Source organism: Cibotium barometz, chromosome 66, assembly GCF_041138505.1.
Source record: "Cibotium barometz isolate CiBa-2024 chromosome 66, ASM4113850v1, whole genome shotgun sequence".
NCBI lineage: Eukaryota > Viridiplantae > Streptophyta > Polypodiopsida > Cyatheales > Cibotiaceae > Cibotium > Cibotium barometz.
This window is the reverse complement of record NC_141111.1, coordinates 11,415,330-11,432,962: the sequence shown is the minus strand read 5'-3', so window position 1 is coordinate 11,432,962 and position 17,633 is coordinate 11,415,330. Positions and strand designations below refer to the sequence as shown.

At 40.3% G+C, this 17,633-nt stretch overlaps 1 long non-coding RNA gene across 1 annotated transcript; it reads right to left on the bottom strand.

Moving 5' to 3' along the window:
• Positions 1–2,131: 2,131 nt before the first annotated feature.
• On the bottom strand, positions 2,132–5,829 carry LOC147602772 (uncharacterized). The gene is made up of 2 exons (XR_015265746.1): positions 5,357–5,829; positions 2,132–5,266 (listed from the first exon to the last, which is right to left on the bottom strand). It is a non-coding gene; the product is annotated as an uncharacterized LOC147602772 (long non-coding RNA).
• Between the last annotated feature and the right edge of the window lie 11,804 nt (positions 5,830–17,633).

Below are 17,633 nucleotides of genomic sequence, written 5' to 3'. Positions count from 1 at the left end.
TGTCCACCAGCACCTCGTCATGGCCACTCGGTGTTCCATTGGAGGCCCCATTTTGACATGTTATGCCACATATGTCCCCCTTGGTTCCTCTTATAATGCCCTCATCATGGGCACAACGTCCCAAACTTGTGAGGTCGCTATTCCCACCTGCACCGTTTGGTAGAGCTCCCATATGTAGCAACCTTCCTTGTTCTATCATCGATGGTGCCCTTTTTTATGTAATCCATCTCTTGTAATAACAAATTTTTTTATTTCCACATTATTGTGATGCACTTTTGTACACCTGAATCAGTGCTATGACATTATTGTTTCTTATTGCTAGCATTTTAGATAATTAAATTAACAATAGAGAGAGAGAAGTAAGATGCAAAGAGATGGATAGGCACACACACACACACACACAGAGGGAGAGAGAGAGAGAGAGAGAGAGTTTGAGTGAAAGAGAAAATGTTTGAATAAGAGGGAGACATAAATTTCTGAGACCTTATAAATAGAATAGAGATTGTCATGTTTCACTACTCTTATTCGAGGGATACATTCCACCCCACCCACCCCTTATTTCTTTATATTTTCATAGACCCAACCATTATTAATCCTAGAAGCGCGTACACTCTAGTACCCCAAGTGTTATGGGCCACATATGTCTACTAATACCAACAATGTGTATATAGATAGTTTGCTCCACCCTTCTTGTAATGAATCTAGAGCCGCTTCCTTGTCATCATGCCAATTGTGCTAGGAGCCCACCCACATTCAATCGAGAGGGGTCAAGGTCTTGGATGACCACCTTTGTGTGATGCACCCCACATGGATGATATCTACACATCAATCCATGAACCTATGTGGTACCTTCATAGGCTTCCATAAACAAACATCAACACATATTCATCACATGAATATAGTGTCCAAACAATTAGTCTTGAATGCAAATGGAGGCTAGTAAGGTGTGTTGTTAAAACAGCCACCTTGTATGTGGTGTGGTAGGCCCACAGAGAAAGAGTACAACTTGTGCAATTGCATCTTGATGCCTCTACAATCTTGGTGAGAATGGTGCACCATATCTTGTTTGTGCTTTTGGATTTGGCTATTTGCTTACAAGTAGTAAGGTTTCGACTTTCTTTGCACCATAAGGAATTCTTTGAGCAAGAACTCCACCAATTCATTTGTAAAATGTGTACCATGATCACTCATTATTTGTAGTGGTGTGGACAACCAAAATAAGTAATCACATTCTTATAAAGGAACTTGGCGATAGATTTGACATCAACATTCTACATAGCTTTAGCCTCTATGAAGTGATTGTTGGTGGTGACTATCATGAAGTACACCTGGGTTCTATTACTGGCTAGACCCACAAAGTCTTAAACCCATTTTTAAAATGGTCATTCCAAAATTGCGGGCGATAGGGGAATTCAATCCTTCACTTGGGCCACCACGATGAACCTTTGGCATTCATCACACAACATGGGTGCAAACTTATTCACCAACAAATAAAGTAGTGCTTATTGATGGTTATCGACAAAGAAAATAAACTTGATAGCCAAAAGATAATACATATACTTCTTTACATCATTAACCATGGGTACCCCTCTCTCTATGGTTGTGTAATTACATTCAATGTTATTGAGTTGACGAGTACTAGGCAAAGCTCACAAGGAAGTCCATGTGTTGTGCTCCCTTGGTTGTGCTAACCGCATCCTATAGAGAATGTTAAAGCATCCATATGCACATGGAAAATTAGATCACAATTGGCTCTCAAGAGGACTATGATCACTAATTCCTTCTTTAGTTTCTCGTATGCCCATTTGTATTATTATATTCATTTGAAGACAATGCAAAGCTTATACAAGGGTTTAACATGTATGCCATATAAGAAGACAAGTCTTTTATCTATCTTCCTACATGCTCTATGAATCTCTACACCCCCTTGTAGTGGGTGGTGGAAACTCCAAGATCATAAGTATCTTGTTCTCATATATGGAGCTGTTGTTCTTGGAGATGATGTATCCAAGGATGACACTCTATCTAATCTAGAATTAACATTTGAGTGGGTTTAACGAGATGCGATAGAGTTTGCATCTCTCAACAAAGACTACCCTAAGATGAGTAAAGATGCTCTTTCCACTTCGAGTGTCCTAATGAATATTTTTAGGATCTTCCAAAGGAGGGAAAAGATAGATGCTCTTTCCACTTTGAGCGTACACATAGGTTATCAATGAATATATTTAGGATATTTTAAAGGAGATCCTTAAGGGTTGTACACATCAAGCATTGGAAGGTGGCAAGGCATTGTCAAGTGGAATGGCATGAGGCAATGCACGTAGGTGCCCCATTTTAAGCAAATGCTATCTTTTATATTGATTGGGTGGATTGATTTGTCACTTTGGTTTTAACCTAACAAGCCTGCTTCATTAATTGCCCCCGACTTGCCATACATTCTCACAAGAGTTGAATCGTCAAGGACATCTAAAACAAAGCCTTGCTTGCAAGCATCCATCTATAAGGCTTGTCCAGACATTACAAGGTCTTCTTCATTCTGGGCAAGGATGCTACATTCTTGAATGGCCAGCCCGAATGTCAACTAGTCCGGACTCACCCCTTCTTGTTGCATTCGCATGTGCAAATGTGGAATGTTCTTTTCTTGTGTCTGCTCTCAACATAAGCTGAGAGCATTGCACTCCATGACACAAAGTTAGGCTGAGAGAGTGCATTGAATAAGTGCTCGGATTGCGCAATGGCCCCACACTTCCCGTACACATTCCAAAGACATCCTTTTAATGGACTGTCCATGAGCTGCTTCATTCTCTGTGAAGGTGCCACATGCTTCAACATCATCACATGTCTGACAGGCATGCAACACAGTAGTCTATGCCACAAGGTTCCTTGTGGGCATTGAGTCAAACACATGTTGAGCGTCAACCATGCTCCCGCCATGTGCCATACATGGCAAGTAGAGCATTTGAAAGAGATACTTCACTTACATCCAGTCCAGTTTTGCAAATAAGTACATGGACTGCTCCTCCAATTTGCAAGGCTCCTAGATTAGAGCATGCTTTTAGGATGCCTACAAAGGTCATACTATCTAGTGACATGCCTTGCTTTTGCATGCAAGCAAACAATGCCAAAGCCATCTCGGATTCTCTTTTTTCAACGTAGCTTAAAATCATGACAGTCCATGACAATACACCTTGCAATGGAAGCTTCTCAACAAACACTTCCGGGGCCTCTGCAAGCAAGCCGCATTTGGCATACATTCCCATCAAAGCGCTGCCAATAAAAGGATCTAACTCCAATCGCTTCGTGGCAATCACAACATGAAGCTCTCGGGCCTAGTCAATGATGCCCATACCACCACAAGCTTGCAGACTGCAACAAATAACCATGCTTGGGTCTGGATGCACCCCCTCACATTGCATTTGTTCCAAACAATCCAATGCTTCCTTATTGAGCCTGTCATCAGCATATCCAGAGATCAAAGCATTCCGGGAGGCTGCCTCTCGGACTATCAGTTTACCAACCACATCTTATGCTGTTGCACGTAACCCACATCTGATAAGAACCTTCTCATCACCTAAAACTAGATCAGCACAGCAGCTCGAACATGAGGATATGGGGATTCAAGGCAATGCACACCCAAGGAAGCGACATGGAAATCTCCGTCCTCCTCCCCCTTCCATGCACATGCCACTAGTCCACCATATATTTCATTAGCTAACCAATCGGATGCATAACCCCTTTGAGCCTCAGGAAAATTGGCATCATTGGCTAATCATGACATGAAAGACATTGTGGTAGCATCCTCTCCGATAAATTCCCCTCCAACCATGTAGATTTGGCCTAATGAGGTAATCTACTTTCTTTTTGCAGATAGCGTCAGATCGTCAAGGCTAGTTACCATTTGCTTCTCCACATCTTCCGAATGAACCTCCAGATCATCGGAACCATCATGAACCACTTCATGAGCATATGCCACTGTGGGCTGCCAGTGCCGTCGGGTTGTCATCAACCAAATTGAAAGGATCCCAAGTCAAACCTTCACCACAGACATCATGTGCATTTGCAGCAAAAGCCTCCTCTTATTATGCCATCAACTGGAGACTCTGCAAAAGTTTGCTTTGACTGATTGTTGGCCATAGGATGGTCATCCTCATGTACATGATCATCATCCACCACATTGGAACAGTGTCCACCCGACAACACCTGCTCGAAGGCTAGTCCGAAATCCAATTTGGATTGATCATACAAATGTCAGTATGGAGGAGGTACAAAGCCGGAACCCGGAAACATCTTAGCCCAAGTGTTCATGACCTCTACTGCCCCCAGCTTGGTGAGAACATGTGCCATACATCTATTTTAACATTGGTATGAGCTTCTACCCGGTTTGATACATCATGATCCTCATCGAGAAGAGGGATAGGCTGCTCATTTAGCTTATGCCATGTACCATCACTAACATGGAGGATATAATCAATGTGTTGCTGCTGATCATCCCCATGCTCTTCAAGGACATTTTGGGCAACCAAAAGCTCCTCCTTTGGATGCTCAATCACAGCCATATCTGCTCCATTATCTGCTTTACATCGGACAAGAGGTGTCATGTTGCAACTGTTGTCCATGCCATATCCTGCAACAACAAAGAGTCTCCTCTTTGAGGGTGTTGGGAGTGCCATTCCACGGCCAAGGCAACATCTTTGATAAATCGCTTTAGCTCCTTTTTACTATTCAGAAGGCAGTCAATATCACGTGCATTCCTCCACTTGAGCCACCTCCATTGGACATCCTCTGTTCCAAAAATGCAATTGGGCACACCTAAGAGCTGTGACCCTGGAATCAGCATTAGCCACATACATGTTACAAGTAGTCACTGGTCCCGTGGCCATGTTGGCCACATTGCCTGCAGGTCACACATCGCTGGACCGGTGCTTCTTATTGCCACAATGCTTGCATGTTTTCCGACCCATTACCCAAGTCTACAGGGCTCTACTTCTACTTTAGCCAATCTAGACTGCTCCAGTGCACCGGACGACAACCCACATTCCAGTGGCTCATCTTGGTGGACTTGGCTGGGCGAGGCAAATAGCAGATCACATAATTTGGTTACTACTAGATTGCCACACTGTACGGAGTGCTCTTCAGGGCCACGTAAAGTGTTGGGGTACCAAGAGAACACTTCGGGTTATGCCACTGCCATCCATCTTGCCAGTAGATTCTCAAAACTCCATCGGCTCAGATTCTGCAGGGATATGCATATCTCTCTGATTGATTGCTGCAAGATGGCATTGGACTCGACTGTGAGAAGACTGTTTGGGTGGCCGGTTGCTGGGTCTAGATACCAACATAATGAAGGGTGCTCTACCTGGCTTCCGGGTTAGCGACCATGGGTTTGTGTGGCTTCCCTTGCTTGCCCTTCAGCGCCTGCATCCACATCTAGCTTCATCACCAATAAGGGGTTGCATCCGAGGTTGCTAACATCATGGGTCGCTAATGTGTTGGGGCCTAAGCCCTAACAGGGAACTGTGCGGCACAAAGAGGAGGAAAACGTAGAAAAGAAAGAGATGAAGATAGAGAGAGACTTCCATTGCCGCTTCTTGCTCACAAAAAACCCATGGTCGTGGATTCTCACCATACATGATGTAGGTGAAAACCTAAGGTAGGTGAAGGGTGGCCGCTAAGGGTAGCAATCAAGGGTAGGTAGAGGTTATGGCAGCTAAGAGTGGTTCCGATGTAGTGCATGCAGCAGAAATTTTTGTGTGGTGAGTGTCGTGTGGTAAAGCATTTCGGAAAGGGATTACATACCTTAGAAGTGAAGAAATGGCCCCCCCTCTTGCCTCTGAGTGCATCCAAAGGAGGCTATGTCACAATTTTTGCAAAGTACATATATGGTGCTTATGGATTGAGTTTGGGATGATGAAATACATGCCTAAGGTTGTCCACACTTTTGATGCATTGGAACATTGGAAAATGTAGCTGAGGTATAGTACGCTAATTTTGGGACACTTTGATAATATTCTACAGAATCACAAAACCATAATTCAATTGAAAATGGTTGGGGTACACTACGCTAATTTTGGGACACTTTGACTATGTTCTACAAAATCACAAAACCCTGATTCAATATGCTAATTTTGGGACACTTTGATAATATTCTACAAAATCACAAAACCATAATTCAATTGAAAATGGTTGGGGTACACTACGCTAATTTTGGGACACTTTGACTATGTTCTACAAAATCACAAAACCCTGATTCAGTCAAAAATGGTTACGGCTTTTTTGTGAGTGTTTGCATAGCCTTATGGTACTCTCTAAGGGCTATGTCCAGAGCCGTCAAACTCTTGATTCTGACATCGTTTGCTATCCCCACTAGCAAGGTCAATTGCAATGCGAAACCCTAATTCAGTCATAGCCTATTTTGAATTTGTCAAAGGTTGAAAAAGATGAAATGGCAAAGTAAACAAGAGCTCGTTGATATGGGATGGTCACTCCTAGTCAACCACCCTTTGCATCTCCCATACTCTTAGTTAAGAAGAAAGATGCCAATGTGTGTGGATTATAGAGATTTAAACAAGTCAACAATCAAGAATAAATTCCATATCACATAGATTGATAATTTACTTGATGAGTTGAAGGGTGCATGCTTCTTCTCTAAGATTGAATTGAGGTCAGAATATCATCAATTGAGGATCCAGGAGGGTGATGAACACAAAATGGCTTTCCATACCAAAAGGGGCCTTTATCATTACTTGCTCAATTGTGTAATACACTAGCCATATTTCAAGAATTAATGAACAAAGTGCTTTAGCCCTTCCTTTATGAGTAGGTACTTGCGTTCTTTGATGACATCTTAATCTATAGCAAGAGTGAGCAAGAGCACTTGAGACATGTAAAGGGCTGTTTTGGATGCTTTGAGGGCCAACAAATTATATACAAAGGAGAATAATAATACATTCATGTCACAAGAAGTAAAATATCTTAGACATGTTATGAGTAAGGATGGCATTATGGTTGATCCTAAGAAGGTGGAGTGTGTCAAGAATTGGCCTACACCTACAAAAACTACTCAATTCAGAGGTTTCTTGGGCTTATCCTCATTTTATAGGAGGTTTATCACTATTTGCATGGGAGCTATTTTATAGGAGGTTTATCACTATTTGCATGGGAGCTATTTCTTTGTCTCAAAAGTAATCATAGAGTACTCCAATACATCTTATCTCAATGAAATTTTTATCCTAAGCAAAGAAGGTGGGTGGCCACTCTACAAAATTATGATTTAGAGATCTCTTACATGAAGGGGAAGGAGAATTTTGTGGTGGCAAATGCATTGTCACACATGTGGTCATGTTCATTGATGGCAACCTCAATAGTGCATAAAGATTGGATCATGGAGATACAAGAAGAGTTTCTTTTGGATGAGGAAGTGGCATCATTATGGCATAAATTACATGGCCTCACTTTTTATAAAATAAGATCTACCTTGTGCCTACATCAAGCTGCAAGAAAATGAAGTTGGAAGAAATGTACTCTTCTCCATTGTCGAGACACATGGTGCTTTTGACAAAGTGTGAAAAAGTTTTTATTGAAAGGGGATGTGGAAGGATGTGCATGCTTTTGTGACTAGTTGGCTCTACCAGGCCAACAAAACAAGGATATACATGCTTTTGTGACTAATTGTCTCTACCATGTTAACAAAACAAGGATGTGCATGCTTTTGTGACTAGTTGTCTCTACCATGCCAACAAAACAAGGATCTCACACATAAGCTTGGTGGTTTACTTTTGGAAGGGGATGTGGAAGGATGTGGATGATTTTTTGTGACTAGTTCTCTCTACCATGCCAATAAAAACAAGGATCTCATACATAAGCCCAATGGTTTGCTTTAGCCTTTGCCTATTCTCGAGGGCAAATGGACTCATATTTCTATGGATTTCAGCACACTTCATTCCTTTCAAGGTCAAATTTTCAGCATCTATGGTTGCAAAATAGTTTGTGGATTAGATGTTCAAGTTACATGGGATACTACAACAAATTGTGAGCAATCATGATGTCAAGTTTATGAGCTCATTTTGGAAGACATTATTAAGATTGTGGGGGGAACTATTTTGACACCTAGCACTACTTATCATCCTGAGATTGATGGGTAAATAGAAAGGGTTAATAAGTGGGTTGAAACTTATTTGAGGCATTATTACCATGATATGCAAGGTGTATGGGATGAATGGTTGCCACTTGCCGAATTGACTCATAATAGCACGCATCATGAGAGCATTGGCATGTCACTATTGGTTAACATAGTGTTGCCCGCCCGACCTACCGCGTAAGGCACTTTGCCATCTTACTTGCGCAAACGGGCACTTATCTTTTGTAAGACAATGCTGGAACATATAAAGCAGTCTTACATGCACTTAATGTCAAATAGGGAAAGTCTATGGACTTAGTGTACATAGTTGCTTAAGGCTAGTAATAGAGGTCAGACAATTTTTAATTTTGGCTGGCCTAGTGTGAAAACTAGTCACTTGTATAAAAGTCATTTTTGACAATAAGCAATGGACAATCATTCCCTTGGAATAGTTTTCTTGTTTCCTCTTCTTGCTTGCTTGATGTATGCATAATAGCTAGGTTTGATTGTAGATCTTCTTCTTGCATTAGCTTCCTCTTCTTTCCCCACCTGTTATGAGAGAGAACCTCCCTGCTGAGAAGACGGATCTGCAAATTGCAGCTCTAAGGCAAATTGCAGCTCTAAGGCAAGACCCATGCTTCAGCAAGGCTAAGGTAAGCTCTTGACTTGAATAGGGTAGAAGCATGTCCACGTCACACTCGGAAGCGTGCATGTGACAACAAGGATCTTCTAGAGCTGTGCAAACAAAATGCAACAGATTTATGAGAGAGTAGAACCATGGTATTTTCTTCTCCTCCACTCCTACGGGGCTTTTATGACATTATAGTGCCCATGATTGGTTGAGATCTCCTACCTTTTGGTTTGAGATCTCCCTTTGTATGATTTTATATTACTTAATAGAAGTCTCTTTTCTGGAAAATAAATGTAAACATATAAAAATGGATGAAAATGCCATGCAAGCGTATTATCTTTGAAATACAAATTTTGAGAGCTCCCATTTGAGGGCAGGAGCGAGAGAGAAAAATGTAATAGGTGACTTGTTTTTTGGTGGTAAGAAGCATTGTTTTATTGTTTCACTGTACAAGGAAAGAAGCCCTCAAGAGTGAGGAAAACTTCTTGAAGATCAGAAACAATGGAAAAACAAGCCTAATTGTAGCTGGTCCATCTCTTGTAGTCTATGGCAATCATAAAGAGATCGACGCAAAGACTGACGAGTACTTGTCAATTTGTGTAGATGAAAGATCAGATGATTGCGGCCAATCCAGAGTGTCCAAAGTGCCCAAAGTGTGTCCAAGCAAGGAAACCTGTATAATCAGCCATTCTTTGGTGATATCTCCCAAAGATCCAAAAAATGCTTGGAGAAGCAAATCTGGCAGCCAAAGAAACAATAATCTAAGCAAGGAATTCCTAGTATCCAAACAAGCCCATAGTAAATGAGACACAGTCTCATTGTGACTTGAGCATCTAAGCCAAGAGACAGAAGCCATCCTTCTTTTGGCTAGAGTTTCACCATTAGGTAGCACTCTAACCAAGCATGACCAAACGAAAACTCTCTGCTTTAATGGTAATTTATTGGTCCAAATCTTTTGGAGATTTTGTTTCCACCACTTGGTTGTCTTGTCCATATTCCAAAGCTTGTTTGAATTAGGAGCAATCCACGGCTCAGGAATAATCAATCTGTATATACGGGCATCAGTGAGCTGTGACATAGGTACTTTGGAAAAACGAGGCTCATCTATCTGCAACATCCAATCTAACAATCTGTTGTCTCGAATGACATGTGGAATCACTTCACATTGCTGTAACATACATGTATCCTCCCCCCCCCCCAAAAAAAAAAAGAACACACACACACACACACATGATGATCTTTAATAATCTGCTATTGCATATCTAATGCTTTGTGGTCATGCAGGTGTGTTTGGCTACAATACTTTTGCTCGTCTACAACTGCTTTGACCAAGTTATGCACATCCGCAGGAATCGCAAAATGCAGATGCGCGAGAAAGCAGCTTAGCAGGTCCGGAAGAATTTAAATGCAGTCAAGAGATGGAAGTTTGCTGTCGATGCTGCGAATCGGCTCAGCTGCACCTTCTCCCGACGACGTCATTCCAATGGCTCGGAGGAGATGCAAGTACTACCTGGGCATGTTCTGTGCTCGAATGAAGTACATCCTCGATTTGGGACCATTGATGAGGAGAGTTCATATCATAAGGAAGAGAGATTTCAACTTGATTCCGTAAGCCAAGGCCACCCAGTAGAAGAGGATTTAGATCACCTGGTTGAGGTCCTGCATGTGCCTGTTGTGCTGCTGATGGCCAAGGTTTGAACACACAGAAGCGAGTGGTTTCTCAAACACAAACTCAGATTTTGAGGTATGCCTACAGGAAGATTGAAAAAGAGAAAGCAATGCAAAATAAACTACTGAGTTGGAACGATATGATCCTTAAAGCAGGTGAAATGTCAGAAGAAAATAGCAGGCATATGAGGATAGAGATTACATTCAAAGATCTTTCTTTGTTCTTGAAAGGGAGTAGGAAAAAAATCCTTTGCAATGTGATAGGGAAGCTCACACCGGGGCGACGTGTAACGGCTGTAATGGAACCTTCTGGTGCTAGAAAGACTACCATTTTGAATGCTTTGGCCGGAAAGGCATACAGCAGTCCACCGGTGGCGATGTTCTGATTAATGGAACGCCAGATTCCATCTGTTGTTACAAGAAAATAATCGATTTTGTACCGCAAGATGATATAGTCCATGGGAATTTGACTGTGGAGGAGAATCTTTGGTTCAGTGCACGTTACAGGGCTCTCTCTCATCTACACAAATACATTAATACACACAATATGCACGTACTGACATATGTATTCTCAATCCTGGCTTAGAAGTGCAGGAATGGTTTTGTTTGTCGATTAATCCTTACTTCCCAACATATCCCAACACTTCTTAGTAGCTATCTTTCTAGGTTTATGCATCCATCTTCCTTTTCAACATGCCAAGTTTTTTTTTTCCGACTAGCCTTTGGCCCAAGATCCTCCGGTAGTTACGGATTTTTTTGAAGTGTTAAATGGACGCTTTGCCTTGGTCGAAAGGCTTTTCCCCTCTCATTTTTAGAATCAACCCTTCTTTATCCTAGTTAAGTGGTAATAGTTGGAATTAAACTTTTTATATTGTTTTCTCTTCTATTAGTGAATTTTGATTAGTCTAGATTACTTTAAACTAATTGAAGTTAATTCTTATGAAAAATTAAGTTAAAAAATTTAAAAAATGATTAGCCATACAAAGAAGGTTATGACGAAATTTTTAAAAACCTTGAAAATAAGTATTATCTTTTATTATTCTAAAAGAATAATCCCTATCATTTCTATATTCTAAAAGTGTCATTTTCATGCATAGAAGTTGCATATTGATTTTTTTTAATGCATAAAAGAATAATTTTTTTTAATGAAAGTGTTACTTTCATCAAAATGGATTTTTATGCATAAAAGAATAATTTTTTTTATTATGAAAGTGTTACTTTCATCAAATTGGATTTTTATGCATAAAAGAATAATTTTTTTAGTGTTACTTTCATCAAAATGGATTCATATGCATAAAAGAATAATTTTTTTTATTATGAAAGTATTACTTTCATCAAAATAGATTTTTATGCATAAAAGAATAATTTTTTTAATTATGAAAGTGTTACTTTCATCAAAATGGACTTTTATACATAAAAGAATAATTTTTCTTATTATGAAAGTGTTACTTTTATCAAAATGAATTTTTATGTATAAAAGAATAAATTTTTTTATTATGAAAGTGTTACTTTCATCAAAATGGATTTTTATACATAAAAGAAATATTTTTTTATTATAAAAGTATTATTTTTATCATTATTGATTTTTATGCATAAAATAATACATAAAAGAATTTTTTTATTATTATAAAAGTGTTATTTTCATCATTATTGATTTTTATGCATAAAAGGATGCATAAAAGAATTTTTTTATAAAAGTGTTACTTTTATCATTATTCATTTTTATGCATAAAAGAATTTTTTTATTATAAAAGTGTTACTTTTATCATTATTGATTTTTATGCATAAAAGAATTTTTTTATTATAAAAGTGTTATTTTCATCATTATTGATTTTTATGCATAAAAGAAATTTTTTATAAAAGTGTTACTTTTATCATTATTGATTTTTATGCATAAAAGAATTTTTTTATTATAAAAGTGTTACTTTTATCATTATTGATTTTTATGCATAAAATAATGCATAAAAGAAATTTTTATTATAAAAGTGTTATTTTCATCATTATTGATTTTTATGCATAAAAGGATGCATAAAAGAAATTTTTTTATTATAAAAGTGTTACTTTCATCATTATTGATTTTTATGCATAAAATGATGCATAAAAGAATTTTTTTAATTGTAAAAGTGTTACTTTCACTAATGTCGATTTTTATGCATAAAATGATGCATAAAAGAATTTTTATATCAAGATAAGAGTTCTCTTTAATCCTATGACTAATTCCCATGAATATTGATAAATGATTAAGTAAATACTTTGTAAAAGAAAATCCTACCGTTTCATATTCTCTAGGATGATAATGAGAAGATTTCAGAAAAACTATTGAAATCAGAATTTTAGATAAATGATTCCTCCTAGGAATTCGTGATTAGTTTTAAATTTAGTAAAGTAGTAATTGAAATATTACCCTTTGATAAAGATAGTTTAAGAAGAACCTTTCCAGACTCAAAACCTGAATCAGACTATGACCAAGACATAACTCCTTCGTCAGTTTCAAGAAATGACAATGTGACCAGTTCCATAATCTACACTCAAATCACCCACCGATTCTGAAACTAAGTTGAGACCTTTGATCTTGATCTGAGGATTAAGAATTCAGAATTCGAGGAATTCTGCTTGGGAATCCAGACTATAATCTAGAAGTCTTGGGATACGAAATTAAGATATACTCATTATATTCAAAAGAATATCAAAACTGAAAACTTGCATAGAAACCCTGATTTCTTAATGGACTGTCTTACACTAGAATGATAGAGGGAGCATTTGGCATATGTGTTTTCTAAGGGAAGTTCGGTTGCAACAGCTCTGGCGGAGAGTGTTCAAGGGACAGCTCACGCGGCAAAGCTTGCCCAAGTCTTGACCAGCCTCGGTATGGTTAAAATGGTGCACTTCCAGTACGATGGACGAGGGCTGACGAAGCGGTCCCTGAGTGAAGTGCCAGGATACCTAAGGAGGATCCTGGAGGGTTCTGACCAGGCGATGCACGGGCTCGCGGTGCCGAGGACACCCATGCATATGTTGAGGAAGATATTATATGATGACCACGGGTGTGGGCTACTATTGATCCTAGTTACTGCTTCAACGTAACCGTCTATGGAAGACCCCAAGGGCCTATGAGACCAAAAGTAATACAATGGTACCATGGATATACTGAGCCATGGGAAACTGAAAGAAAAAGTAAAATGAAAACATCTGATAGTACATGTGATCAACAGATGATCTTGTGTAGAGTGAGATATGATGTGATCAGCTAATGACGATACCCGCCTCGACAAGCCGATCTGATGGTGGCGTGAATGTCAGGCCTCTGTGATGGGAGCGTCTCATGTCGGCGGAAAACCTTGTGAATCTGTCTCTGTGTGGTGGAGGGACCTGATGCTCTCGGTTGGTGACGTCTGGCTCGCAGAATGGATTGAGCTCTCTCGCTAAGAACTCCTCTGAGGCATGGAGATGGAGTGTGGGTACGAGTGGTGGGCTTTGAGGTCATAGTAGAGGAACTGTTGTGGGCAGTGGATTCCGATGTGGATGTGTGTACCACAAAGAAATCTGTGATGGCTCTCTGTGAGGTGTCTTGTCGGAGCCAGGGCTGTGTCTTAGCATGCTGCCTCAACACTACATCCCTGTGTCGTCTGAGCTGCATCAAGTACATGCCCAAGCACCTCTGATCCTCAAACTGTATCACCATGTGAGTGGTCTGAATCCCTCTCGGAAGAGGTGTGTGTCTTCACAAACCACAACTTTGTGAAGGGGTCTGTGTCTTCACGACATACAACCTTGTGAAGCTGCATGTGAGGGAGGCAGGGAGGAAGGGAGGGAGAACAATAGAAGATATGCAGAAGGCCAAAAATGGCCAATGAGAAGCAAACAGATGAATGCTGGAGACTCACAATCCGAGAATTATGCATGCGAGTTGTTGGAAACTATACATCCGAGTACAATATCTCCCTAATGGGCCATGTATGGGATATGAGGTGCATCTCCCTATTCAATGTAAAATACATGACAAAAACTTGATATGGTAGGCAGGAGCAGGTATGCAAGGCCTCAGATAGTATAATTAATGTCAACAATGTTTTGAGAAACATTTTTAAGAAACACCACTTTAAAATATCACCACATGCACTGATTACATATATATATATATATATTTGAGTCTTCTTCTAAATTGTTGACAGAATTCTTCTACACTGGTAAAGAATGGCAAGATGCGTAGAATTTTGCGACTTTGTTTGGAAAAAGTTTTTGATTGATGAAGGCATGTTTTTATGTATCAGGCTTGCGCTCCAACGCTTTCGAGAAGCTAAACTGCAGACGCAAGATTATCTCATCTTGCTCCTATCGGGAGCGTGCTTAGCGTTGATCAAACCCTCAAAACACTCTAGCGTGGGACCTAACAACTATGTGTATGTAGTTATTGCTTTAAGTAAGCCCCTCAAAGCCACTCTCCTATGAATTGTTTCTAGAATTTTCATCAAAACCATGGACACGAGAATATACTTGCACTCTAGTTTCGCTCACTGATTTCATTCATTATGCTACACAGCTCTCCTCTGTATGATCTCAGCCTTGAGAACATTTTCAAATGACAAGCTGCAGTTCTGGCGGGAAAGCATCAACCGGATAGCCTATTTTCTAGCTAAAGACTCTGTGGACCATTTCAACACAGCCATAAAGCCCGTGGTTTTCTTGTCTATGTTCTACTTTCTCAATAATTCAAGGTCATCCTTTGCTGAGAATTACATCCTCACGCTGGCCTTGATCTACTGTGCGACAGGAAACCCGGGTACAGTGTATTTTACAGTGTATTTTGCACCGGTGAAATTTGAAAATCACTTGCAAATATACCTACCCACTAGATCATTGGTACATTTTTACACGAGTATCATCACTTGTGGTAGGGGTTTTTTTCTGGGACAGGGGTTCCCCTTCAGGTGTTGGGATTCCTGAAGCTGGAGGACTATTCCATTCAGTCTGGATTGCGGATGGAGAGATGTGGTGTACAGGTGATCACTCTGGGCTCTGTGATCCCTCCAGTGAGAGTAGTGGGTCGGCCTGGGAAGCCTTGGTATACTGACCCTTCCTCGGTGATGGTTACTTATGCCTCGTGGTGCCTACGACTATATGGTGGATGCCCTATCAGATATCTACATTGGGACCTTGGTGAGTGGGAATGGACTGATGTGACTAACCCCATGAGGAGCATACCTTTCTTCAGCTACACTGTGCGTAACGCCAGGTTGCTCATGCTTGGAGGACAGACCCAGAGAGTTCCCATTCTAGGCCTCACTTTGTGGCGTATGACATTACACCCCACCAACCAGTGGAGATCTATTTTTGAGTGTATCATTGCTTATGGGAGTGCGAAGGAGCACAGAGGATTTGGGTATCTATAGCCCAGCTGAGGAGTGATCCTATCTATATTACTTGGAGTGCTATTGCATGGTTGACTCAGTCTGGCTGACAATTTCTTTTTGAGGGCAGGGTGCAGATCCTGTTATTCTTGTGCGTAGGGGCATAGCTCAGAGATGTTTGCTTCAGGATACCCCCCAGTTACAATACACATCATCTCCGCTGAGTATTGACACCACTTGGGAGATTATTGCTAGTATCACGGCGTGGCATATCTGGAAGATCAGATGCTCAGAAGCCTTCGAGGATATTCATGTTTATGACACCGAACGTATTTGCAGTATACGGAGTGACATCGTTGGCGATACTCTTTTGGCCACCTGGACCCTAGAGCTGGGAAACAAAACACAACAGATTTATGAGAGAGTGGAACCATGGTATTTTCTTCTGCTCCAGTCCTACGGGGCTTTTATGGCAGCATAGTGCCCCCGATTAGTTGAGATCCCCCTACCTTTTGGTTTGAGATCTCCCCTGGTACGATTTACATTACTTAATAGAAGTCTCTTTTCTGGGGGGAAGAAAAATCACTTGCGAATTTTAGAGTTGAAGGTACCTTCGAATTATTATAATTTTGTTAAAAAGGCCTCCAATATTCAGAGATGGAGGTTTTTCACCAGTTGCTGGATACCTTCATTTCCCAGTGTGACATTGATCGCGTCTATAGCCTCGTAGGCACAATATGCTTGGTGAACTTGATGGCACATGTAACCTTATAGGCACATCCCTGAAGACCTTGATGGCACATGTAGTGTCATAGGGACCTGCCTGGTGTAATAGGCACATGTCCAGTGACGTTAATAGCGCATGTTAGAGCCATAGGCATATGCCCGCCAAGTCGCCGATTACCTTGATGGTCCCGCGTGTGTCCCATCCCGGTCAATCCAAATCAGAGGAGCCACCCTTGGTGCCAAGCCCCCCCAGAGAGCTGTGCACACACAAGACAAGGGGCTCCACCTTGTTCTCAGAGAGAATTCTGGTATATTGACAATTTGATTTTGGCAAAATTGATTTTTTTTTTTAATGCTGACAGAAATGAGTTGTTTGCTGCTTTATATTTTGCAGATACTCTGGGGTTTGGCTTATTCAAAGATGTGTTACCCTTTCGGTAGCCGGCTATCATCTAAAAGATTGGGGACTATGCCTAAGCATCCTTTTTCTCATGGGCTTTATAGCACGCTTTGTTGCTTTACTATGCCTGATGCTCTGCAATCAGAAGCGGCAACAATGAAGGAGTTTTGCTAGGTGCTTTTGCCCTTGTTGTATATACTGGGTGGGCAGAAAACCATTGGGTGTTGGAGGGAAAAAATCAGGTTGAATCTTGGCGCTTGCTGTTTCTTTCTCTCCAAGCTGTGAAGGATAAGTAAGACCTTAGGAAAATCTAAGGTCTATTTCCATTAATTAACTCCCTTATTGCACTTATAATAAAGAGGTAACACCAGCTGTTACTTGAGTGAATACAGCTTTCTATAATCAAGTAGTTTACTTTGATCAAAGGTGGTCTTGCCCTATCCTTCTTTGATTGAAATCAACAAAATTAAACAAAGCAATGAACTAAATGAAAACTATCTGAACATCATGGGCAAATTTACAATGCACCTACGCTAGTGATCCCAATCAGACTAAAATGTATCTGTCAACCATATAAATAGATGTCACTTAATAGAGAATTGGCACATTTTCTCCCAAAGAATCATCAATTTTAAAAACCTTCTTGTCATCTATCATGTGTAGGAGTGATTATAAAATACACGCACAAGCACATTTATGTGAATATGTACCAATAATTCCAAAGGTATGTGAGATTTAAAAGCT